This window comes from Pseudonaja textilis, chromosome 6, assembly GCF_049901715.1.
Source record: "Pseudonaja textilis isolate UNSWEBS1 chromosome 6, rPseTex1.2, whole genome shotgun sequence".
Lineage (NCBI taxonomy): Eukaryota > Metazoa > Chordata > Lepidosauria > Squamata > Elapidae > Pseudonaja > Pseudonaja textilis.
In genome coordinates, this window is record NC_141995.1 from 52,169,215 (window position 1) to 52,194,481 (window position 25,267).

The 25,267-nt window shown below is 39.5% G+C and overlaps 1 protein-coding gene across 1 annotated transcript in view; it reads right to left on the minus strand.

Annotated features, from left to right (window-relative positions):
* Positions 1–25,267, minus strand: part of PCDH7 (protocadherin 7) — a 477,773-nt gene that overhangs the window by 17,002 nt on the left and 435,504 nt on the right.

Below are 25,267 nucleotides of genomic sequence, written 5' to 3' on the forward strand. Positions count from 1 at the left end.
AGCGAGAATGAAAAGGTCACCGAGGCTATCTGTTTAGTGGGGAAATACTGTAATAAGTTTCTTAATATATGCACCAAACCATCAAAAATTCAAAAAATTACAATTCAAGATTCTCTAAATGTAGCCTTACAATAAAGTAAAATAAGTTCTTCCAGTTGTGTTTTCATGGGTGCTTCATCTAGAAGGCCTAACACGAATCTGGCATGTCTGAAGGTACAAATCTCTTACCACCACTTATAACCCCACGATAAATTTGAGTGGATCTTAAGTTTCTTCCAGTGATCATTAAGCCCAGAGGTGGTTTTCAGCTGGTTCAGACCAGTTCTGGCATACCGGTTGCGGAAATTTTAAGTAGTTCAGAGAACTACTAAATACCACCTCTGGCTGGCCCCACCCACCTGCCACCACACTTTCCTGTCCTACATTCCCTTGTTTTTTACCTCAGCTGATTCATGCAGTACAGCAGATTGCCCCACCTCAGCTGAGCTAAAAAACAGCTCACCTCACTAGCACTGACATAGAGGACAGTTTTTTAGTGCCGCGCTGTGCAAAGCAAAATCATTTCCCTCCCCATATCACTAACCTGCTTTCCAGCTCTGTTCTCCTGTGCAGGGTAGACCCAGCCGATCAGCTGGGACTCAGGAGGCAGAGAATAGATGGGGTTGGTGGGGCCAGTTAGAGGTGGGATTTGCTGGTTCTCCAAACTACTCAAAATTTCAGCTATCGGTTCTCCAGAACTGATCAGAACCTGCTGAATACCTGCTGGTCCTGTCATATCCTATCCTATCCTATCCTATCCTATCCTATCCTATCCTATCCTATCCTATCCTATCTTGGGATAAGATATTTTGATTCATACTGTTTTTAATTATGCATTGAAGTAAGAAGCATTTGATGGCCCCTGGGTGCCATTGAACTATTACAGTGTTCTTTTTTCCCCTTATTTATTCTTTTGTTCCACTGATTTTTAATTTTGTCTTTGCCATCCAGAGTTGCAACTGAAAGATGGCTGGCTAGATAGGTCAATATATAAACAATAACAGCAACAACAACAATAATGAGTGTAATTCCCTCTTGTCTCTGTCCCTACTTTACTTTATCTTCCATCAAAGACCTCTTGGTCTCTCTTATTAATCTTTACCACAAGTTGTCTTGCCTTCTCTCCTGCCCAAGATAAGAACATCATATACACCTTCTTGCCCATTTTACTGAAATAAAATAAGAAAGAATGACTGCCAACATGATGAAATTGTTTGGGCTGGAGACCAATTTTCAGACCACCCTAAGCTGTAGAAACCGGACAGGGTGCTGTCTCTCAAGGATTCTTCTGGCCCTAAAATTGGAGGAACTGTTGGAGAAGATAGACCTATCAAGATGAATAAATAAAATGCCCCCCAATTGACACCCAGTCTCTCTTTTTTTTAATCCTCAAGCATTGTGACTCACAGATTCAATCGGAATAAATAATAAGTGGATTCTAAAAACGGACTCCATTCTTTCCTGTTCATTCTTGGCCCTCTTTGCATTCCAGCTGTGTTTGAAGATGTGGGAGAGTGGAAATTACTCCTATTTCTTCTCACCTCAAATAGAAATAATCAGTGCCCTTGTCAAATCTCAATCCTTGTCGAGAACAAGTGCTATGAATTTTTCAGAAAATTGAAATAACCCCAACTGCATCTCTCAAAGTTAAACAACAGGATCTTCCCACCCTTCTCTTTAACAAAGATTTGAAAATCAATTTTGGAAGTAACAGGAACCAAGTTCAGGCTCTATAATCTGTGTCCAGGTTTTCTGAAATAATCTGTAGCACCTGGGAAAGCTCTTTAGTGTGAAATGCAGAAAGGCTTAAGAACAGAGAAATGTCCCAGAAGAACTTTGGACAACAGCCAGGTTTTCTGAAAGTGGAAAAGTATTTCTATATATATGCATGAATTATATGGTTAATTTTTGTTTATAAATGGAGGACTGTTATTGCCCGGGGTGTGCATGCATCCATTAGAAAGCTGGTAGAAAGGAAGGGGATGCTAAAATCCCCATGTGGAAGTGTCCTTTAATGCTTAAAATGCATCAGGAAACCAGACAATGAATTTGTTCATAAATCTTCCTTGAAGCTTTTTTATTCTGTTTTCCACTGGATAATTCCAAGTGGTTTTTCAATCAATCCTTCCCATTGCTTTTCCTGTTAATGCATTTTGAGCTGGAACTACACAGTGGTCTAAGCTAGACTACAATTAGTTAATTTGTAGATCAGTGTGGTGCATGGACACAGCCAGGCTGTTAAGTTAATAGTTTATTGTGTGTTCACTAAGCCAATAGATTCAATAAAGCATGGTTCAGTGAGGTATTAATAGAGTCTTAGTACTATTACATTAATATTAAGGGAGAAATTTCATCCCTCGGTTCAGTCCTCCTGTTTACTATAAATGTGAGTTTTTATTGCCCCTTTTAATTGATATAGAGCTGCACAGAAAGACAAAGCCACCTAAAAAAACTCAGCTCATCTTTTTCATGCTCAACATTGTAGTCAAAGACTCTTAGGTAACCCTAGAAAAAAGTTGCAGCAGTCAATAGCAGTCAGCAGTCAGTTACAATTCATAAACGTCATGCGTTCAAAGCAAAATTCTGCTTCCTTATTGAGTCCTATGCTATGTGTGTGTGTTTGTGTGTATGTGTGTGTGTGTGTGTGTGTGTGCTTAACATTCTTTGCCAGAATGGTACCAGACCTTTCTTGGTGAGCAAAGATGAAGCCTTGTGTTATGCCCCTGTTGGAGTCTGAATCTGAGGAGGAAGATGAACAGCTGACAGGGAGTGGGAGTGTGGCTCTGTTGACTGTGGAGGAGGCTGGGGAAGGGCAAAGTCTGGCTGGGCAGAGTAGGGAAGAGGTAGAACACCCATCTTTGTCTCTCTCCCTTGTCCTCCATGCAAGGAGGAATGAAGAAAAGAGCAACCTGGGTTGCATGGCTTACGGGGGAGGAAAGGGCCCTGATTCCCTTCATTAGCCACAGCTGGGAAGAGAGTTTAAAAGAAATGCAAGCTGAGTGCGGCATCTGCTGGGAACAAATGTGAGCTTATCTTCTGTTGACTTTGGTTATCTGTGTTCCTGGTGTCTTCCCTACTGTGTTGAATTACGGTCATTCCTTCACATCTGGAATTTCTTCTTCTGCCCTGATGGATTTAATTGCTTCATCTTGCTTTGTAATTGGATTTATAGTGACAGTTTTTGTTGACCATATTTTGGACTTGATTTTTTGCAGCCAAAGGCTGTTCCTGGGAGAGTTTTTCTGCAGCCCAGAAGGTAACCAGGACATTGGGGGCAAAGTAAGAGCTAATAAAAGGACTACTATTGATTATCTGACTGTGTTGGCTTTGTGCCATGCCCCAGGTCATCCCACCTTGGCTTCTAAATGATATAACATGTAATACAGATGCACGAACTGGATTGTTTTTTCTTTAGTTACAAAAAAAAGAGGAGGAGGAGGATAATAAGATTGTGGCTGCGAGCTACACGCACACATGTTACATGCCAAGTCATGCTTACTCAGATCAAAATTGTGTGTTAAGAAGGAAAAACTCTGGAAAGCGATGCCCATTGGGGAGAATGGAACCTGATAATAAAAGCAGATTTTTCTCCAAGTTTTTGAAAGAAAGAAATAGCAAACCTAATGGATGAAAGAGACTAGTCTTGTTAGATTGTTTTGTGTAGCCCATAACCCAATCCTCATCTTCCTCCTTTTCTTCTCATTTATCTACTGAAGAAAAAAAAACAAACAATCCAGTTCATGCATCTGTTAATACATGCTATTTTCCAGCCAAGGCTTCATCTTTGCACACAATTTGGTACCATTTGACAAAGATTTTTATTCTGAGCCAGCAAATTCACTGGTAGATCTTATCAATTTATCAGCTGATTTTTAAGAACTAACAAAATCTTGTAACCTCTACCTCCTAGGGGGCCAGACTTTTTTTTATTGAAAGGGAGAGTTGGGCTGTTGAATATGAAACTGGAGTTCAACTTTTTCGGAACTCTTCATTTCTTAACTGAAGCGAATTTAGAGTGCTACACCCAATCCCTGTGACATTGTTCTGTCAAGCTAAGACACTCCTAAAATGCTTAAACCTGTCATCAGTGACTTCATTCCTTCCTCCTCAGGCAAAAAACAAACAAAAACAAACAAAAAAAACCCAGTTTAAGTGGCATCTGAATGCATCATAAGGAGCATTTTCAGCCCCGAGCTTTGGATCACTGTCATTCCGAATATAATGTTATCTTGCATGGTGTGTACAGTAGAGATAGTGCATCCAGTTCCAAAGTAGTCTCATTCAATAACATCAAACACAAATTTGCTAAGTGAGACAAATCAACTGAGTGCAGTCAAGGAGACTGGAATGTTTTTTTTCCCCTGAAAAAAAAAACATATAAGAAAATAAGAGAGGAAGCACAGAGGTCATTCCTGGAAGTTTGGGAGAAATAGGAGGTAGCTATTTATTTATGTAAGAGCCAAGAAGCACCTAAAATATGTAGTTAACTGGAGACAATGCTGATGATAGCCATTATTATAATGCAAAGGAAAAGTAATTTTAATGTATCATCTCTCTTAATTTCTCTCTCATCTGTCAATGTATATATGCATCTCTCTCATTTGTTAATGTCTATCTATCATCCACTTCTATCTCTATTTATCTACCTATTCATCCATCTATCTTGTCTGACTGACTGCCCATCATCCATCTATCTATTTAATCTATTATCTCTCTCCCTCTCTCTCTCTCTCTCATATCTATCTATCTATCCATTCTCTATCTGTCTGTCTGTCTATCTATCTATCTATCTATCTATCTATCTATCTATCTATCTATCTATCTATCTATCTATCTATCTATCTATCTATTCTCTATCTAATATCTATCTATCATCTATCTATCTATCTATCTATCTATCTATCTATCTATCTATCTATCTATCCATTCTCTATCTATCTATCTATCTATCTATCTATCTAATCATCTACCAATCTACTTATACAGTACATCATCTATGAAGAACAGTAACATGAAGGTTTAACCTAGCTGCTAGGGGGAAGTTGTTCCACTATACATGGGCCATTACTAGGAGAGTAATTTCCTGCCTTAACCCATGTCAACTTTGACATGATGAGAATGATATTTCTTATTGGGTGGCCCAATTCTAGTTGAAGTAGGTCTCCCAAAGATGCTAGGCTGTATAAGTTAACACCAGCACATTACTCTATAAATTGTAAATATTATTAGATCCTGTGGATGGATGATATTTCATGTGCATAACTTCATGTGCACACAGGCCAAGCGACAATTCCTAGGTACTCTAAATCACTTTTTGCCTGTGTAAGAAATGAATTGGTTGTTTCTAAATTCTGTTGCATATTTGCTTTAGAAAAATCTGCAATTTTAGTTTATGTTTATTGTGATTGTTCATTTCATGGAAAGCATCTTCCCTAATCTCAAACGTTATCTGGAAATGTTGCCAGATGGTTGTACTGTATTGGTTTCAGACAGGAGATATAAAAAATTCTCTGTAACTTTTGCTATTTTTAAAAAAAAAATATAATGGAAACTATAATTGTAAATCTTATGGTCACAGTTAAATCCTTTGTAGATCACAATAGGCATTGATGAATTACTTGAAAAAAAAAAAACCCAGATATTTAATCTCCAATAAAGGACCTTAATGGAGGCTTGTATCACATTTTCTGGTTTTCTGAAATGACTTTTCAAAATAGCAATACAATTTAAACAAGCCTCCCATCGGGTACAACAGCGAGTCCAGTTACAAGCTCCATGAACATTGCCATTAACTTGAGAACCAAACAAATACCCTAATTTAAAAATATCAGAAACAATAACATAGAGAGCATGGCTGCTGGGCAAGATGTTGGGAATCTAATCATTTTCATTGTAATTCCAACAGCATGAGTTCCAGGATTCCATGAAGTTAATTAAACAAGAACCTACTTTGTCAAATGAAATTCTTCTACTTTTCCTGAAATTATACCATACGTCAGTCAAAGGAGATGGGTTAATTGCATAAGAATTTGGGAGAAGCCAATGTGTGTTTGTTTGTTTCATTCTTGCTTGAAATTTCTCCCTTTTTCATTTATAAGAATAGCCCAGATTCTTAGTGATGTCTTTTATATGTGATTTAGAATTATTACATTCTTCATTTCATTTATATAATTTATGGTCACAAGCCCATTTGGGGTTGTTAGCAATAAAAAAAAATAGCAGCCATAAAATTCCTCCTCAAGTACCTGTTTTAGAGAAAAATATCATTTCTGTATTGGCTGGTAAAGTCAGTCCTGTTTTGACTCAAGCTTGAGACATGGATATTTTTTTAAGGAACATTTTTTATGGGCTGAACATAAAACACAGGAAGAACTTCGATTTCACTGCTGTGGCCACTATATTGTCATGTTTTGTCATGCCCTGTGAACACCTGAGCAAAGAGTTTTCTGATTGGCTATTAGCATTCGTGGGTTAGAAATAAGGATGGAAATAGCTACTTATATTGTCAAATAATATAAACCCTTAGAAATAAGATCAAGCTAAACCTATATGATCTTCCAGTATCTCCAATATCCCCAGTTGTCAAACATTTCCTTTAAAAAAAGTTGATGGAGACAAGCAGATCCGTATAAATACTGTAGGTAACATTAACAAGGATAATCACAGCTTTGTTTAGGAATGCTTGTCTCATGAACAAATCACCTGTCAAACAGCTTAAAATAGCCATTCTTATTTTATAGACACATATAGATCTAGGTAGAAAATATAACTCTCAAAAAAAAATTTCTCTCAAAAAATTCCCTCAAAAATTTCCTAGGTAATTACCTCAGACTCCTAATCTAACTCCCTACCACCTGAAATATAAATGTTTTATTTCTTTGATTCTGCCTTTTGTCTGGTGTCTGGATTTTTCATCTACCTTTGGTTTATCCTCAGAAAAAGAGAACAGAGGTTCATGTGTATATGATTAGAATGATTAGGCTAGCTGATCTGAGCAATGAATGATAAATCACAGTAGTCATTAAATCTGTCCTGACTTGAAATAAGTGGTTTAATTGTTCATGCCATTCCAAACTCTCACAGCTGTTGTTGTTGTCCCTTAGTCAAGCTGGGGCTGAAAATGATGTGAGCCTTGGCTTTCCAATGGACCAGGTGCGTGTTAAAATATTGGTTAAAAAAAACAAAACAAAACCTCAGGATGTGGTTAGGAACCTAAGCCATTCAGCAAAGCTTTTCATCTTTCCAAGGTGAGAGATCTCTGAACATTGTGTCTACATCTGCCATGTGACTCCAAGCTGAATTTGTCTCTTTTTGTGATTTCCTTATCTACACTTCAAAGAATAATAAAACCATAGAAATGTGCAGTGGGAAAGTAGAATAATTTAGTTCAACTCACTACAACACGCAGTTAAATTATATAGGAGGTTTTGAAGAAGAGAAGATTAAATAGTCTGTTCTCAAAAATCTCCAGAGTTGGAGAACATACAACCCTGTGTAGGTAGACTTTCATTGTATGGATTTACTGTGCAGAATTTTCTCCTGATGTATTTATTTTTTTAGAAAATGTAGCCACTTCTTATACCCATTATTTTTGGTTCTAGCATCTGTGAGAGAATGGAAAATAGCTTTCCGGGATATACTTTTATGTATCTGAACAATGATATTATGATTCCTTTCAAACATGATTCTAAAGCATCTTTTTAGTTCATTGCCATAGAGCATGTCCTTCAATCCCTTCTGACTGCATTGTACCTGTTAATATCCTCCTATGGTACCTAGAAATGTACACAGTACTCCAAGTATGATGTGCGTGCTGACACATAAGCACACCCTCAACATTCAAGAGCTGAATTATGGTATAGCTGGTTTTTTTTAATGTTACTATAACATCCCAGGTTTTTTTTAATGGCGAGAAACAGTGCCAAAACAGCACTCCAAAGATAAAACACAACAGTTCATCATTTGGGAAATGCAACACAGAACTGATGCAAATAAATCCACTCAAAAAGACACATCTTTGACATTATTCAATTTCACAATTTTTCAATGAAGGTAATTTGGACATTCAAGCTGTAGTCATCAAAAACTAAGAGCTGATGCATGCAGTTGAGGGGACTAAAGTGACTACATTATTCTGAACCAAAGGTTGTTTGTGAAAGAAAGATGACATACTTTCTTCTTCAGTCTATATATTTCTTTTTAAAAAAATGCAATTTCTTTCTAAAATCTAATAGCTGTTCTACAAGGAAACAAATATTAGGAGAAACAAGCTTGCAGATTTTTAAAATGATGAGGATTTTAATAAATAAAGAGGGAAAATAAAGATAAACATATTTAGAAGAAAGAAAAGATTAAAAAAAGAGAAAGCTAAAAGAGCAGGGGGAAGACAAAATATTTTTAAAATAATTTCTGATTTTCTTGACGGAGGTTATAAATTGATCTCTACTCTATGATTGTAGAATGACTATCATATTTTTCCCTATAATCATTAAACCATAATAGGAATTGCCCAACACCCTTTCAGAACTTAAGCCCCTTCACTGCATCCTCCCAGAGCAGTCCAAACTTCACTTGGGTGCTCAGATAAACAATAAATCAGAGGTTGACCAGATTAGCTCAGACAAAACCTAGGATTTCATTTCCTCTTTTGCCTATAGAGTCAGCTATGACCCCTACATGACCCCAAAGGAATTTGACAACAGCCAATAGAATATTAAAGGACATGTTCTTGCACAGGAACAAGACGCTCATATACAAAGCTCAAAGAAGGTATAACCGCCACAACTCCATTTTATCAGCTGCCCAGAATCACATGTGGTTCTGCTTCATCATTAAACCATCTTTCCAATCAGCCTCCATATTTCCAGTGTCTTTCTCCAACTTGGAGCTGAACCCAGATGGATTATTTCTTCCAACACCTCTCTTCTAGTATTGATGATGTTATCTAGTCAGTCAGTGAGCTACAGGTATTCTCTTCTATGCATGAGTTTGAATATTCCAATCCTCTAACCTAGTTATAGATTCTGCCTTTGGTAGCTGGCTCCACATCTCCTCCATAACTTTAGTTTACTCTTCACTTGTTTTATATTCCTCTATTTAAGTTGGGTGTGGGGGAATAACATGTTTTTAGGATCATCTTTTGGTGGCCTCCATCACATTGAAAAACTCTTACAAACAAACATTTTTTTTAAAGAAAAGGAGTAAACTATAATTAATTAGGAGACGAGCAAAAAATAATTGGAGAGACTGGACATGGTATCTCTGTGTGAAAATGACTAAAGGAGAGCAATAATAGACTCCATCATATAGGAAAATGTATTAAATGTCAACTCATAAAACATTCCTATGCTTGTTTTAGTAATTGCCATAAAAAAGGGGGAATTTAAGACGAGCAATTTATTGATAAATGTATATAATTGCACAATATTGTATATACTTTTAAATATGCACAAAAAATAAATATGTATAAGACAGATGTCATAGAATTGTTAATTATGATTAATTTTATCTTTTATTTTTAAAAGAAATAAAGGACTAATAAAGTTTGTTAAAAAAAAGTGGAGGGGGGGAGAGGAAGGAAATCTGGAAGAGCAGTGCAGCAGTTTGAAACCGAAAGTACATTCCAACTCTTATCTTTAAAAGATTGTAACTAAAATACCAGAGCTTTTGCCCTCGAATATATTTAATTGGAGAAAATGAATGATGACACCCAGCCTGTGAGGGTGCTCAACTGGAGAATCCGGTTTATGAAATCCCAGGGGGGGGGGAGTGGGGAAAGAGTCTCACAGGGGCCTGTAAATTATGTATGCCAGAGTTGGCTGCATACAGGGCAGTGCCAGTATGTCACCTCTAATAAATCATTTGAAGTTTTTTGAAGTTTGGCTCGAGAATCATGATTTAATTAGAATGATTGCTGGAATCCTGACATTAACATTGTTTGTTGGGTAGAATTCTGTACCAAATTCCTTCTTGTGGAAAAGCATGCAACCACTTAGTCCCAACAATCTTCAGGTAAGGAGCATAAAGTACATAAATGCATCTTAATTCCCTTCATACTGTTCCTTAAATTCCCTTCACACGGGAGAGGGGGGGGAAGTTAAGAAATCTCTCCATGGCCTGCATGCTAACAATCTTCTAAATAATTCACATTGCAGAAGGAACTTTATGTGATTCTAGAAGACAGAAAATGAACATCTTGAGACTTCTTGTCTTTTTAAGTAACTGTCAAGAAAAAGTTGCTCCGCTGAATGAAAAGTAGCAATAACCTCAGGGATTTATTTAGCCTTCATGCCATCTTAAAATACTTCATTTAGTGATGTGGAATCCTGCTGAGTTAAGGAATGAGGAGCTTAATTATCTGCCCATGATATACCTGTACATCTTAGCATTACACAATGGGATTTAAACTGAGTAAGAAATGCTAACCTTATCATAAATTGCAGAGCTATGCATTGAAATGAAAAAAAAAGAGTCCTGGTAGAAATAATCCACTCATTCAATAGAAAGTATTAAGGCCTAGGTATTAGGCCTAAAATGAATTTCTTCTCACAAAATTGCTTTCTTCATGATTCCATGAAAAACCTGTCTGCTTTCTTCTTTCTTGAAATATTACAACTGAGCAATAAGCCACCCCCCCCCCCAAAAAAAAAACCCCACATCTAAAATGTTTTGGTTTTGATCCAATTCAGAAGTATAACAACAAGGGCCTTGGTTCCTGGTCCCTCTGAAGAAAGGCGGGGGGACACTAAACAGGTCAGCTGTCAAAATATTCCTATGCCTGTTTTCAAGTTGCTATAAACAAGGGGGCAGGAAAATCTGAAGGAACAGTACAGCAGTAAAACCAGAAGTACATTCCACCATTATCTTAAAAGGATTGCAGCTAGGCGACTGGATCTTCTGGCCACAAAAATCCTTTACTGGAGAACATGATTGGTGACACCTGGCCTCTGAACGTGCTTCATTGGAGAATCTGATTTATGATACACCCAGGAGGAAGGGGGAAAACAGAGTCACAGGTGACTGTGAATTATGTATGCCAGAGTTGGCTTCATTTAGATTAATGCCGGCAAGTTGCTCCTAATAAATCTTTTGAGTTTTTTTTAAAGATTGGCTCGAGGCTCATGTTTTAATTAGGGCAATCGTTGGAACCCTGACAGCAAGCCAACTCTGGCATATGTAATTCACGGTCACTTCATCCTCAGCTTACAGCCACAATTGAGCCAATAAAATTTCTGTGGCTAAGTGAGACATTTGTCAAATGAGTTTAGCCCCATGTTATGACCTTTCTTGCCACAGTTGTTAAGTGAATCACTGCGGTTGTTAAATTAGTTAACCCAGCTGTTGAGTGAATCTGGCTTTTCCATTGCTTATCAGAAGGTCACAAAAGATCATCACATGACTCCAGCACATTGCAACCGTCATAAATGTGTGTCGGTTGCCAAGCGTTCTGAATTTTGATCGTGCGACCATGGGGATGCTGTAATGGTCATAAGTGTCACTTTTTTCGGTGCTCTTGTAACTGCCTCCTGCAGTTGTGGGTGTTCCATCTCTGAAAGTTCTTGAGAAAAGATTGCACAATCATTTTTCTAGGATTCCTGCCTTGGGGGTGGGGTGGACTAGAAGACCTCCAAAGTTTCTTCCAGTCCTTTGATTCAAAGTGACTTAATAATACAGACATGGTAGAAAATAGGTCATGACAGTACAAAGCAGAGAACATCCTTCAGTATACACTGAACAAGAAACTCATACACACAAACATACAAAACCCTTTCAGAGTTTACATATTCCTAATGTTCAACTATCTTCTTCAGTTGCCAGTAGGTTTTCTCACAGGTGCTTTTTTCAGGAGGCAACTGGACTTTCTTGCTTTTTCTTTGAAGACGTTTCGCTTCTCATCCAAGAAGCTTCTTCAGCTCTGACTGGATGGTGGGGAATGGAAGGATTGATATTCCTTGCAGGTAATTTGCATCCTTTTAGAGGGTCATTGGGGCCACTTGGAGGTTTATCTGTGTCCTCAGGGTCCCCTGAATGGTGTTCCAGATTCCTTGTAGTCTGCAATTTTTTTCTCTGGAAATCCATTCCTACTCCCACTCCATTCAAAGGGTGTTCATCCCAAATTGTATAGATAAAAGTCTTTCCAAAGGGGGTGGAATTGAGGTGATAGGAGCCAGAAGCATTACACAGGTGACCCTGAGGATACAGATAAACCCACCAAGTGCTTCAATGACCCTTTAAGGATGCAAATGATCAGTTGTCTTCAAGGAGTATAAATCCTTCGATCCCCCACTATTCTATCAGAGCTCAAGAAACTTCTTGGATGAGAAGCAAAACTTCTTCAAAAGAAAAAAAAAAACAAGGAAGTCCAGTTGTCTCTTGAAAAAAAAAAAAAAACACCATTGGGACAACCATGACCTGAATGACTGGGAATCTCTACAGACTACCAGTAGATTTCTTCCACATTCTTTTGCTACTTTTCCACAAACCCAACAATTTTCATGCAGAATCATAGAAGATCAGAGCTCAACCTGAGACACGCTCCATTATTTATTTGCACAATTTCTACATTCAAACTTCTCTCATCCATGCATACCCAGAACATCTGTGATCCAAAATAGGTGATGGCTATTGGTATACTGCAGGAAGGAGTATATTTTACTTGTGCTAAATGTATTTGGTAAATGATGGAATTTGTTGGCAGTTTGTTGCTCTCCGAGCTCCTTGTTTAGTTTCCGAACATTTCGTCACCAGGCTAGATAACATCCTCAGGGGAACTTTTGCTCAAAGTTGTCTTGTTTCACTTCTCGTCTGCTTTTATAGGTCTTAGATGGTCAGCTGGTCACGTGACCAAGTCGTCACGCTATGTGAGGGTCATCTAATGGTGAGGTCACACCCCCGCTAGTCATATGACTGACTGGTAATCAGGGGTGAGCTTCAAAAATTTTAGCCACGGGTTCTCTAGCCAGTTGCTGGGTGGGCATGGCCATGGTGGGTGTGGCCTAGTCATCCTCCTACACCATGGCGGGCGGGGTTGTTTTCACCCTCCCCTGGCTCCGGTGGCTTTTCTCGAGCCTCCGAGAGAGCAAAAATGGCCTCCCCAGGCTCCGGAGACCCTCTGGAGGCCCATTTTTTTTGCCCTCCCTAAGCTTCCACACAGTCCCTGTACTTACCTGGGATCCAAAATGGGCTGTGTGGGGACTCTCGGGAGTGGCGGGGTGGGGTGGGATTTGCCAATTCACTGAACCGGCCATAAAATTAGCTATCAGTTAGCTACGGGTTTGCCCGAACTGGGATGAATTGGTAGCAGCCCCACCCTTCTAGTCATGCTGCGTGAGGGTCATTTGCCTGGAGTGATGCGTCAAAATGATGGATTTTACAACAGCAAATCTCTAGGCTGAAAAAAAGCTTCTATCCCAGGGCAGTATTGAATTCTACTATACAGTGCAATATTAATGCAATATCAGGGGTTTTCTATTCCATGTATAGAACGTGAAGGATGTCTGTTTGTCTTTATTTTCATGGTCATGATGTGCACTGAAGATGTGTTGATTTCGTTGTACGAGGTGCAATGACAATAAACTAAACTAAACTAGTAGATTTGTGATGAAACTATCAAGATATGGATTTTTTTTTTTAAAAAAGACCTATTTCCCTAAAATAATATATGAAGGATTTTAGTTGTGTTTTATGGATTGATAATAATTTGAGTGGGGGTTTTCAATATGGGAAAATATTATTTATGCTTTATATAAAAATTGGGGGCATTGCTTTTCCCTTACAGGGTCTGTCCCTTGGTTTAAAAGTGTCACACTGATGCTAAGATGTAAGGCTGTGGAAGATAAATTGCCTGTAATTGTGTCAGGAATGCTCTGAAAAAGAAATCTAAATATTTCTGCAAAGTCCACACTTCATTCTCATAACAATTCAAAAGACATCTAGCTGGCAACAAGCAAATCACCTAATTTGTAAACCAAATTAGGATAAACACTGCCAATGGTTTTATATAATGTCAAGTGTTAACAAAATGGACAGTGGGAGAACATCAATAAGAAAAGCTGCATTTAAAATAGCATCTCACTTTAGCACAGAAGACTTCCAAGAAATGTGTCTCATGCCATGGGGAATGAGCAGAAGCCATTGACGGTTGACCCTCATATTCTCCCAATTATCTGAGATGAGATGAAATGAATCAGTAATTTTGGTGGTTCTATTATTAAAAATCCCATCAAATTACATATACAGAGAAGTGCAGCTGGGTTGAAGCTAAAGTCATATCTATTATCTCATGTATCTGTCTGCCTGTCCGCCTGTCCGCCTGTCTATATATCTACATCTGTATATCTGTCTGTCTGTCTACTGTGTCTGTCTGTCTGTCTGTCTGTCAGTCTTTCTGTGTCTACTTGTCTGTCTATCTATCTATCTATCTATCTATCTATCTATCTATCTATCTATCTATCTATCTATCTATCTATCTATCTATCATCTATCATCTCTCCCTCTATCTATCTGTCTCTGTCTGTCAGTCTGTCTGTCTGTCTGTCTGTCTGTCTGTCTATCTATCTATCTATCTATCTATCTATCTATCTATCTATCTATCTATCTATCTATCTATCTATCTATCTATCTATCTATCATCTATCTATCTATCCATCTATGTATCTATCTATCTATCTATCTATCTATCTGTCTGTCTGTCTGTCTGTCTATCTATCATCTATCATCTATCTCTCTCTCTCTCTCTTCTATCTATATTTATAATATCTCTCTCAAACTCACAGACATCGCTCTCTCTCCCTCCCTCCCTCTCTCTCTCCTTCCCTCTCTTTCTCTCTCCAGGGAATACATATATATGGAGACACTGTAATAGTGTATCTAGGCTTCAAGTAAACCACACATCTAAACAATTTCATATGCTTTTCATGTTTATTGAGACTTTTCCTTCCAACATTCTGTTTGTTAAATCTAAAGCATGTGTCAGAGTTCTATATTTCCCCAGTTAAATTATTACTTCTGGGGTATTAATAAGCAAAGATGGAGCCCTAACTTCCTATCTGCCATTTTAGATGCTGCCTCAACTCTCCAATCTTCTATTGTCATCTTGCTTGATTACAGACTGAGCTATGGCTCCTTCCTTGCAGTTGTACCAAAGATGGTATTTCTTTATAAGTTGTCATAGACTTCAAAAGAGGAAATACAATATTTGTAGTCACTGCCACTAAATTTCAGCTAGCATTATAACAAAAAAATATTTTTAAAAAAATATTTCAACTATGATCAACGTAGTGAAAGCTTCCTGGTGAAGTAAATTGAGTGTGTAATGCCAAAGAAATTTTTAAAAAAGGCTCTAAATGTATTCTAGTATTCTTTATGGCTTTTAACAACTTTATTTGCTAATTATCTTATTTTTCCATTGAAGGGAGCATGGATATTTTATGGCTTCTTCCCCCACCCACCCTTTTTTTAATGATTTTGAGATTCTACCTACATTGGAAGGCTAAATACATACTTTTCAAAAGAAAGGGTATATTCAGAGGGTAAAATTCCAAACCCACACTCCTATTTTATTATAGTATACATATACTGTTATTATATATATATATATATATTTGTTTTCTGAGGTTCTCATGGGTATTTATATGTGGATCTTTGGTTGTTCGGGTTTTCTCCCGCGTAAGATTCGAAGTATCTAGGCAACGTTTCGATGAAGTCTCATTCATCATCTTCAGGCTTCTGTCTCCAGCTCTGTGCTTCCCAGAGTAATGTGAGATTGCAGCTGCTTCCTCCTTTTAACTGCCAGTGGGGGTGGGACTTGATTGGGTGGGGGCTTGGCTGTGTTCTGATTGGGTGGGGGTGTTCTCATTGGTAGGGGTTTGGCTGTGTTCTGATTGGTTGGGGGTTAGACGTGTTCTGATTGGTTGGAGGCGTGTTCTGTTCAGGTGGGGCTTGGTTGTGCTCAGGTTAGTCTTAGTTGCTGGGGATTTAAGCTGGTGAGTTGTGATCTTGCTGTTTGGCTTCGAGTTCGTGGTCCTTCTGCATCTTCATAGTGGGTGTCGGTTTGCTTCATGTATGGCTCGGAGGGGTTTGAAGTGGATAGTGATGCAGCTGCCGTGCAGCTTCTGGTCCATGGTCGTGTCTCATCTTCTGAGTGGGTGGGAGTCTGTTTTCTACATGGAAGTGTGGTGGTGGCATCTTGTGTGGCTCTCATGGGTGTGGGTCTGGTGTCCTTCTTCATGTTAGGTACTGCGTCTGTTCATGAGGGCGGGTTTCCAAATGGCTGGAAGGCGGGAGGTGTCATCTCGTTTGTTCATGCTGTGTGGGGTTTTCTATCTCTATGGCTTCTCTGATTATTCTGCTGTTGAAGTGTTCAGTTTTGGCGATAGTTCTGGTATTTTTAAAATCAATTTCATGTCCTGTGGCTTTGAGGTGTTGGACCAGGGAAGAGGTCGTTTCTTCTTTTTGATTGAGTTCTTATGTTCTTCAATGCGTGCATTTATTCTTCTGTTAGTTTGTCCAATGTATGTGGTAGGGCAGGCAGTGCAGGGGATTTCGTATACTCCTTGGTTTTCTAATTCGATTTTGTCTTTGGGGTTTCTTAGGATGGTGGATATTTTTCTGTTTGTGCAGAATGCTGTTTTGATGTTGTGTTTTTGGAGGATCTTGCTAATTTTGTCTGTAGTGCCTTTTATATATGGGAGGAGGGCTTTGCCGTTTTCTTGTTCTCTGTCTTGGATTTTGGTTGGGGTTTCTTTTTGGATTAGGTGGGTAATCTTCTTTCCTTGGAATCCATTGGCTGCAAGTACGTTGGTGAGAGTGTGTAGTTCAGTTTTTTGGTGTTGTTCATCAGCTAAGCATTTTGTTCTGGAGATGAGTGTCTTGGCTACAGAATTGATCTGTGCTGGGTGGTGGTGTGAGAGTGCATGTAGATAGCGGTTAGTATGTGTTTTCTTCTGGTAGATGGTGTGTCCTAGGGAGCCATTGGATCTTTTGTATACCAAGACATCTAGGAAGGGAAGTTGGTTGTTGGCTTCTGTTTCCATGGTGAATTGTATTTTGGGGTGTAGGCTGTTGAGGTGTGTGAGGAAGTTGTTCAGTTTTTCTTTCCCATGTGGCCAGATTATGAAGGTGTCATCTACGTATCTGAGCCAGAGTTTGGGTTTGTGGTCGTATTTTTCTAGAGCTTGTGTTTCAAAGTGTTCCATGTAGAGGTTAGCGATGACAGGTGAGAGGGTGATCCCATGGGTGCTCCTTCTATTTGTTTGTATTTTTGTCCATTGTAGGTGAAGTATGTATTGGATAGGCAGTGGTTGGTTAGATCTAGGATGTGCTTGGGGGTTGTATTTGTTTTGGATGGCTGTCAAGGCTTCTTTTATTGGCACTTGGGTGAAGAGGATATGACATCGAAGCTTACTAGTAGGTCGCTAGGTTGTAAGTTTTGTTTCTTTATGATCTCGATGAACTGGAATGAGTTTCTTACGTGTGAGTTGATGGATTCTGCATAAGGTTGTAGTTGTTTGGTGAGAAATTTGGCTAGGTTTTGTAGAGGTGAGCCTATGGAGCTGACTATTGGTCTGAGTGGGGTTCCTTCTTTGTGTATTTTAGGGAGACCATAAAGCTTGGGGCATCTGGATGATTTTTCTCTGGGTATGATTCCTTGCTGGATTTCTTCACTGATGGGGGAGGCTTTTATTTTGGATTTGGTAGTTTTTTCTAGGTAGGTGGTGGGGTCTGTCTTTAGGGGTTTGTATGTGGGGTCTTGGAGTAGGTTGGTTAGCTTGGTTTGGTAGTCAGATGTGTTCATAACCACTGTCGCGTTGCCCTTGTCTGCTGGTAGGATTATTATGCTGGTGTCTTCTTTCAGGTTAAGTAGTGCAGTTTGTTCTTTTTGGATAAGTTGCTTTTGGGTGGTTTGCTAGTGCAGAGGATGTTGGTGATTTCGAGTCTGATTTTGTTAGCATCATCAGGTTGGTTTTGGTCAGGCTGGTTTCAACTCCACATATGATGGTTTCTGTGGGGATGTGTTTGGGAGCGACAGCAAAGTTGAATCCTTTTGAAAGGACCTTGGTTTCAGCTTCAGTGAGGATCTTGTCTGAGATGTTGTGCAATGTTTGTTTCATGTGTGGCTGTGGGGGGGGGAGTTGGTTTCTGGCATTGTTGTAGTTTCCTGAGTTTGTTGGTGTGTGTCTGTCTTGAGGGTGGTCTGTGTTTGGCTCTCCAGACAGCGAGTTGTTTGGATTGTCCCAAAGTAGAGGGTGAATCTTGTTGCTGAGTCTGAGGTGGAGTGTGAGGAGATCTTTGTTGATTTGGTCTAGGAGAAACCTTTTCGTGTGAAGTTCATTTCTAATTAGGGCCAGTTCTGTTCTTTTAAGGATGCGTTTGGTGGCTGCTGTGTTGGTGTGGAATTTCAATTGGAAGCTTGTGGGAATTAAATTTTGATCTCGGCAGTTGCATAGGAATGCAAGGTCACATAAAATGGAGGCTCTTTGGACTTCAAGTTTTTCATAAGTCCTGGTCAGATGGTGGGTTTCCTCCCGTAGAGGTGCAATATTTGTTTTCTGAGGTTCTCGCGGTATTTATATGTGGATCTTTGGTTGTTCGGGTTTTCTCCCGCGTAAGATTCAAGTATCTAGGCAACGTTTCGATGAAGTCTCATTCATCATCTTCAGGCTTCTGTCTCCGGCTCTGTGCTTCCCAGAGTAATGTGAGATTGCAGCTGCTTCCTCCTTTTAACTGCCAGTGGGGTGGGACTTGATTGGGTGGGGGCTTGGCTGTGTTCTGATTGGGTGGGGGTGTTCTCATTGGTAGGGGTTTGGCTGTGTTCTGATTGGTTGGGGGTTAGACGTGTTCTGATTGGTTGGAGGCGTGTTCTGTTCAGGTGGGGCTTGGTTGTGCTCAGGTTAGTCTTAGTTGCTGGGGGATTTAAGCTGGTGAGTTGTGATCTTGCTGTTTGGCTTGAGTTCGTGGTCCTTCTGCATCTTCATAGTGGGTGTCGGTTTGCTTCATGTATGGCTCGGAGGGGTTTGAAGTGGATAGTGATGCAGCTGCCGTGCAGCTTCTGGTCCATGGTCGTGTCTCATCTTCTGAGTGGGTGGGAGTCTGTTTTCTACATGGAAGTGTGGTGGTGGCATCTTGTGTGGCTCTCATGGGTGTGGGTCTGGTGTCCTTCTTCATGTTAGGTACTGCGTCTGTTCATGAGGGCGGGTTTCCAAATGGCTGGAAGGCGGGAGGTGTCATCTCGTTTGTTCATGCTGTGTGGGCGTTTTTCTATCTCTATGGCTTCTCTGATTATTCTGCTGTTGAAGTGTTCAGTTTTGGCGATAGTTCTGGTATTTTTAAAATCAATTTCATGTCCTGTGGCTTTGAGGTGTTGGACCAGGGAAGAGGTCGTTTCTTCTTTTTTTGATTGAGTTCTTATGTTCTTCAATGCGTGCATTTATTCTTCTGTTAGTTTGTCCAATGTATGTGGTAGGGCAGGCAGTGCAGGGGATTTCGTATACTCCTTGGTTTTCTAATTGATTTTGTCTTTGGGGTTTCTTAGGATGGTGGATATTTTTCTGTTTGTGCAGAATGCTGTTTTGATGTTGTGTTTTTGGAGGATCTTGCTAATTTTGTCTGTAGTGCCTTTTATATATGGGAGGAGGGCTTTGCCGTTTTCTTGTTCTCTGTCTTGGATTTTGGTTGGGGTTTCTTTTTGGATTAGGTGGGTAATCTTCTTTCCTTGGAATCCATTGGCTGCAAGTACGTTGGTGAGAGTGTGTAGTTCAGTTTTTGGTGTTGTTCATCAGCTAAGCATTTTGTTCTGGAGATGAGTGTCTTGGCTACAGAATTGATCTGTGCTGGGTGGTGGTGTGAGAGTGCATGTAGATAGCGGTTAGTATGTGTTTTCTTCTGGTAGATGGTGTGTCCTAGGGAGCCATTGGATCTTTTGTATACCAAGACATCTAGGAAGGGAAGTTGGTTGTTGGCTTCTGTTTCCATGGTGAATTGTATTTTGGGGTGTAGGCTGTTGAGGTGTGTGAGGAAGTTGTTCAGTTTTTCTTTCCCATGTGGCCAGATTATGAAGGTGTCATCTACGTATCTGAGCCAGAGTTTGGGTTTGTGGTCGTATTTTCTAGAGCTTGTGTTTCAAAGTGTTCCATGTAGAGGTTAGCGATGACAGGTGAGAGGGGTGATCCCATGGGTGCTCCTTCTATTTGTTTGTATTTTTGTCCATTGTAGGTGAAGTATGTATTGGATAGGCAGTGGTTGGTTAGATCTAGGATGTGCTTGGGGGGGTTGTATTTGTTTTGGATGGCTGTCAAGGCTTCTTTTATTGGCACTTGGGTGAAGAGGGATATGACATCGAAGCTTACTAGTAGGTCGCTAGGTTGTAAGTTTTGTTTCTTTATGATCTCGATGAACTGGAATGAGTTTCTTACGTGTGAGTTGATGGATTCTGCATAAGGTTGTAGTTGTTTGGCAAGAAATTTGGCTAGGTTTTGCAGAGGTGAGCCTATGGAGCTGACTACACGCCTCCAACCAATCAGAACACGTCTAACCCCCCAACCAATCAGAACACAGCCAAACCCCCTACCAATGAGAACACCCCCCCACCCAATCAGAACACAGCCAAGCCCCCACCCAATCAAGTCCCACCCCCACTGGCAGTTAAAAGGAGGAAGCAGCTGCAATCTCACATTACTCTGGGAAGCACAGAGCCGGAGACAGAAGCCTGAAGATGATGAATGAGACTTCATCGAAACGCTGCCTAGATACTTCGAATCTTACGCGGGAGAAAACCCGAACAACCAAAGATCCACATATATATATATATATATATATATATATATATATATATATATATATATGTGTGTGTGTGTGTGTGTGTGTGTGTGTGTGTGTGTGTGTGTGTGTGTGTGTATTTGTATATTATAGTATACATATAATTTTGCATCACTTTATTTTTATGCAGTGAATTTCCAGAATTATATACATAGGAAATATTGAACATATATTAAACAAATATATAACTAACATAATAATTAATCAGTGGAGCTACTTGCTTCCAGAAGGTGTGGGTGCTTCACTCCTAGTGGTTTTTTAAGATATTGGACAACCGTTTGTCTGAAATGATATTGGGTTTCCTGCCAGAGCAGGCGATTGGACTACAAGACTGCTAAGGTCCTTTCCAACTCTGTTATTTGGTTAAATGAACAAAAATTAGGGAAGAAAGACAATTATTTTCACATGATTTTTTCACCACATTCAAAGATGTACAATTAATCTTATTTGTACATCAGTGGAACTATTAATACATACTCCTCCTTTCTTTTTAAAGTTTTTATAAATGTTTCCTTTGGGGAGAAAGAAAGAAAGAAAGAAAGAAAGAAAGAAAGAAAGAAAGAAAGAAAGAAAGAAAGAAAGAAAGAAAGAAAGGAAGGAAGGAAGGAAGGAAGGAAGGAAGGAAGGAAGGAAGGAAGGAAGGAAGGAAGGAAAGGAAGGAAGGAAAGGAAGGAAGGAAAGGAAGAAAGAAAAGAAAGGGAGAAAGAAGGAGAAAGGAAGGAAGGAAAAGAAAGAAAGAAAGAAAGAAAGAAAGAAAGAAAGAAAGAAAGAAAGAAAGAAAGAAAGAAAGAAAGAAAGAAAGAAAGAAAGAAGGGAGGGAGGGAGGGAGGGAGGGAGGAAGGAAGGAAGGAAGGAAGGAAGGAAGGAAGGAAGGAAGGAAGGAAGGAAGGAAGGAAGGAAGGAAGGGCACTGTCAGGTCTTTTGGCACAGAAACTCAGACTAAATGCAACATGACACATTTTTCCCTCTATGAACCTAATTTCCAAAGTACCCTTCAAAAGTCTCAGTGATACATCATATTGAAACTTAATGCTAAAACAGCCAATGACAAGAGGGCCATCCCTCTAATCGTTGTTTGGACGGCTTTTCTGTACAGCTGGAAGCTGGAAGCTGGAAGCCACGGCAAACATTAGAATAGAATAAAACTGGAAGGGAATTTTGAGGTCTTCTAGTCCAATCCCTACTCAAGCAGGAGGACTTGTATTATTTTTGACAAATGTTTTAACAGGATTAACAGATTAATGGAGTTGGAAGGGACCTTGTAGATCATCTAGCCCTACCCCGCACCCAAGCATGAGACCTTACACCATTTCAGACAGATGGCAGTCCAGCCTCTTCTTGAGAGCATCCAGTGATGAAGCTCCCACAACTTCTGAAGGCAACTTCTGTTCCATTGGTTGATTGGTTGTCCAATCTCTTCTCAAAATCCTCCTGTGATGGGGCGTTCACATCTTCTGAAGGCAAGCAGTTCCACTGATTAATGTTTCTATTAGTAAATTTCTCCTTAGTTCTAAGTTGATTCTCTCCTTGCTTAGTTTCAATCGATTTGCCCAAAGTCACCCATGTTTGACTTTCATGCCTAAGGCAGGACTAGAACTCACAGTCTCTTGGTGATTGGCCCAAAGTCAACCAGCTGGTTTCATGCCTAAGGTTTCCGATATTACTTTTAACACCAGGGAAATAAGTCCGTCCTTCCTTCCTTCCTTCCTTCCTTCCTTCCTTCCTTCCTTCCTTCCTTCCTTCCTTCCTTCCTTCCTTCCTTCCTTCCTTCCTTCCTTTCCTTTCTCTCTCTCCTTTCTTCATTTTCTCTTTCCTCCCTCCCTCCCCTTCCTTCCTTTCTTTTTCTTTCTTCCACTCTCTTTCTCTTTCTCCTCTCTCCCCCCTCTTTTCTTTCTTCCTTAAATGGCCCTACATGGCAGCATACCTCACACACTGAAACCCGCCAAATGGCTCACAGCAACCAATAAAACCAACAGGAACAAAATGATATAGCTCTTGCAAATGTCAGAAATTCAACGGATACTCGTCTCTTGCAACACCCTTGTTTTATGCAAGGTTCAGTACTTATTTTGTAAAAGGGAATGCATTTTTAAACAGCATGGGAGTAGATAAGCAACCGAATCACAGTGTAAAGGGCATTTTAGGCTGCAATCCTATTCACACAGCAGAACCAATTTTTTTTTAGCAAACATGTAAAGGAGTCCCTGTGCATTCCTTCCTTAATCATCCATAAAGCCTGCTACAATATCATCTTTGATCTCTTGCAGTATTTTATCATATAATCCTTTCATTTGAGATTTACCGAGCTGAGCACACATCTGTGATCCCTCTCTAGTTAATATTGACCAAAGTACCCTCAAAAATATCATTATATGACGATAGAAGATTTGTTCAATGTTATGAGCTTCAAAACATTAAAAAAAAAAAAAAAAACCACCCGGCAGTGTATTTACAGTATGCCTCTCTGCCGTTACTGGCGGTTGCTGGAAGCGAAAGCTGATTGCATCTGTTGGAAAATATTGAATGCTGGATGCAAAGAGATTATTAAACCATAGTATCTCACTTCAAACCTGACAATATGTTTCGAAGGAGATTTAAAAGTTTTAGATAAATATTGGAGAGAAGGTATATCAGTTAGATTCCAGCAAATTAAAAAGTCTATCGGTTTCTATTTTACACCACCCATCTGTTCAAAACACAACAGATAAAAACATGCTTCATGCAATCCCAGAGAATAATTATTCTCTGCTTTTTCTACAGAGCTTTCCCCTCCTCGGAGATCTAGTCCCTCAAGCACCTTAATAAATATTCATAATCTCCTTTGTTATTAAAAAAAAAAAAGTCCCTGATTTCAGATCAGATTTATGTATTATTATTTTTTTTAAATCCCTGGTTATCTTTGGACTGATTGTTGAATGCCCATCTGAAAGAAAAACAAGGGATAAAAATATTGAATAGACTAGGGCAAGAATTGTTGTTAAGGAATCAAGCCGACATTAGAAAAACTGAATAACAGAAGAACAGAGTTGGAAGGGAGATCTTCTATCTAGTCCAACCCTTGGTCAGGTAGGAAACACAACACTTAAGTAGATTTCATTTCTTTCCCCACACTAGGTACAAATACTGGATTGCTTTTTTTTTTCATTTGATTCAAATAACAACACAAAACCCAATACAGTTCAGTATGAATTGGCTTTCCAGTCCCTCCTTGATGCATTTTTTTACATTGGATATCTAGTTTAAATGCCAAAGAAAAATCAGTGATATATTTTTCAGACCTTTGGAGGCTCACACTGTCAATCGTTCACACTACTCAAAGCTATTTGTTTAAAGTAAAACTAACGGGTGTGAATTAAGTTTTAGATAAAAAAAATGGAGCTTTAATTCCAGAATTTTGCGTTTTTGTAGACTCCAAGACAGTCTTGAATACCCCAAAATGAGTGCAGCATGTGTTGCTCTCAAACTTACAAAATATGAACCAAGGATAGAAAAAATTATCAGCATGCATACGAGAGCAAAAGTCACATTAATCAAAAGCATGCCAAACGCAAACTTTTAACTTCAATAAAAAGTTATTTGTATCATTGAAAGTGCTGTTATTGTGGGGGTTTTCTTCAGAGAAAAGAAGTTGAATCACACACATGAATCACACATGTTTAGTTTCTAAACTAAAACATTATTCCAGTTATATTGCCTTGTAGTCAGGGGGGGCGTTCTGCCGAGGTGGTAGCTGGGATCATCAGCAGAGAGAGAACCAATTCTGTCTGCTGATCTTCTTGGCTTCTGTTTTGGCCCAACCGCCCGCCTGGGCTCTTGGCTGTTTTTTCTTTCCTGCTTTTTCAACCTTAGCTGCTTTGCACAGCACAGCTGAGGTCGAAAAAGCAGGAAAGAAAAGGATTTTCAAATGCTGCACACCCATGCGCAGTGCTTGTCAGCTGTCTAGGCAGCACAGCTGATGATTTCTTGCAAATGCTGTGCACGTGCTCAGCGCACGTTTAGGTGTGGCCACGTTCATGGCCACGTGTAAAACACATGCTCACCATACCACCAGTTGTATCCCACCCTGCCTATTGGCACTTCACAATAAATGAGTTTGGGGTTGCAGTTTGGGCACACGGTGCCAAAAAGGTTCACCATCACTGCACTATACCATTTCAGACAAATGGTTGTGCAATATCTTCTTAAAAACTTCCAGTGTTGGAGCATTCACAATTTCTGGAGGCAAGTTGTTCCACTGATTAATTGTTCTAACTGTCAGGAAATTTCTGCTTAGTTCTAGGTTGCTTCTCTTCTTGATTAGTTTCCATCCATAGCTTCTTGTCCTGCCTTCAGGTGCTTTGGAGGTTGACTCCCTCTTCTTTGTGGCAACCCTTGAGATATTGGAAGACTGCTATCATTTCACCACTCATCCTTC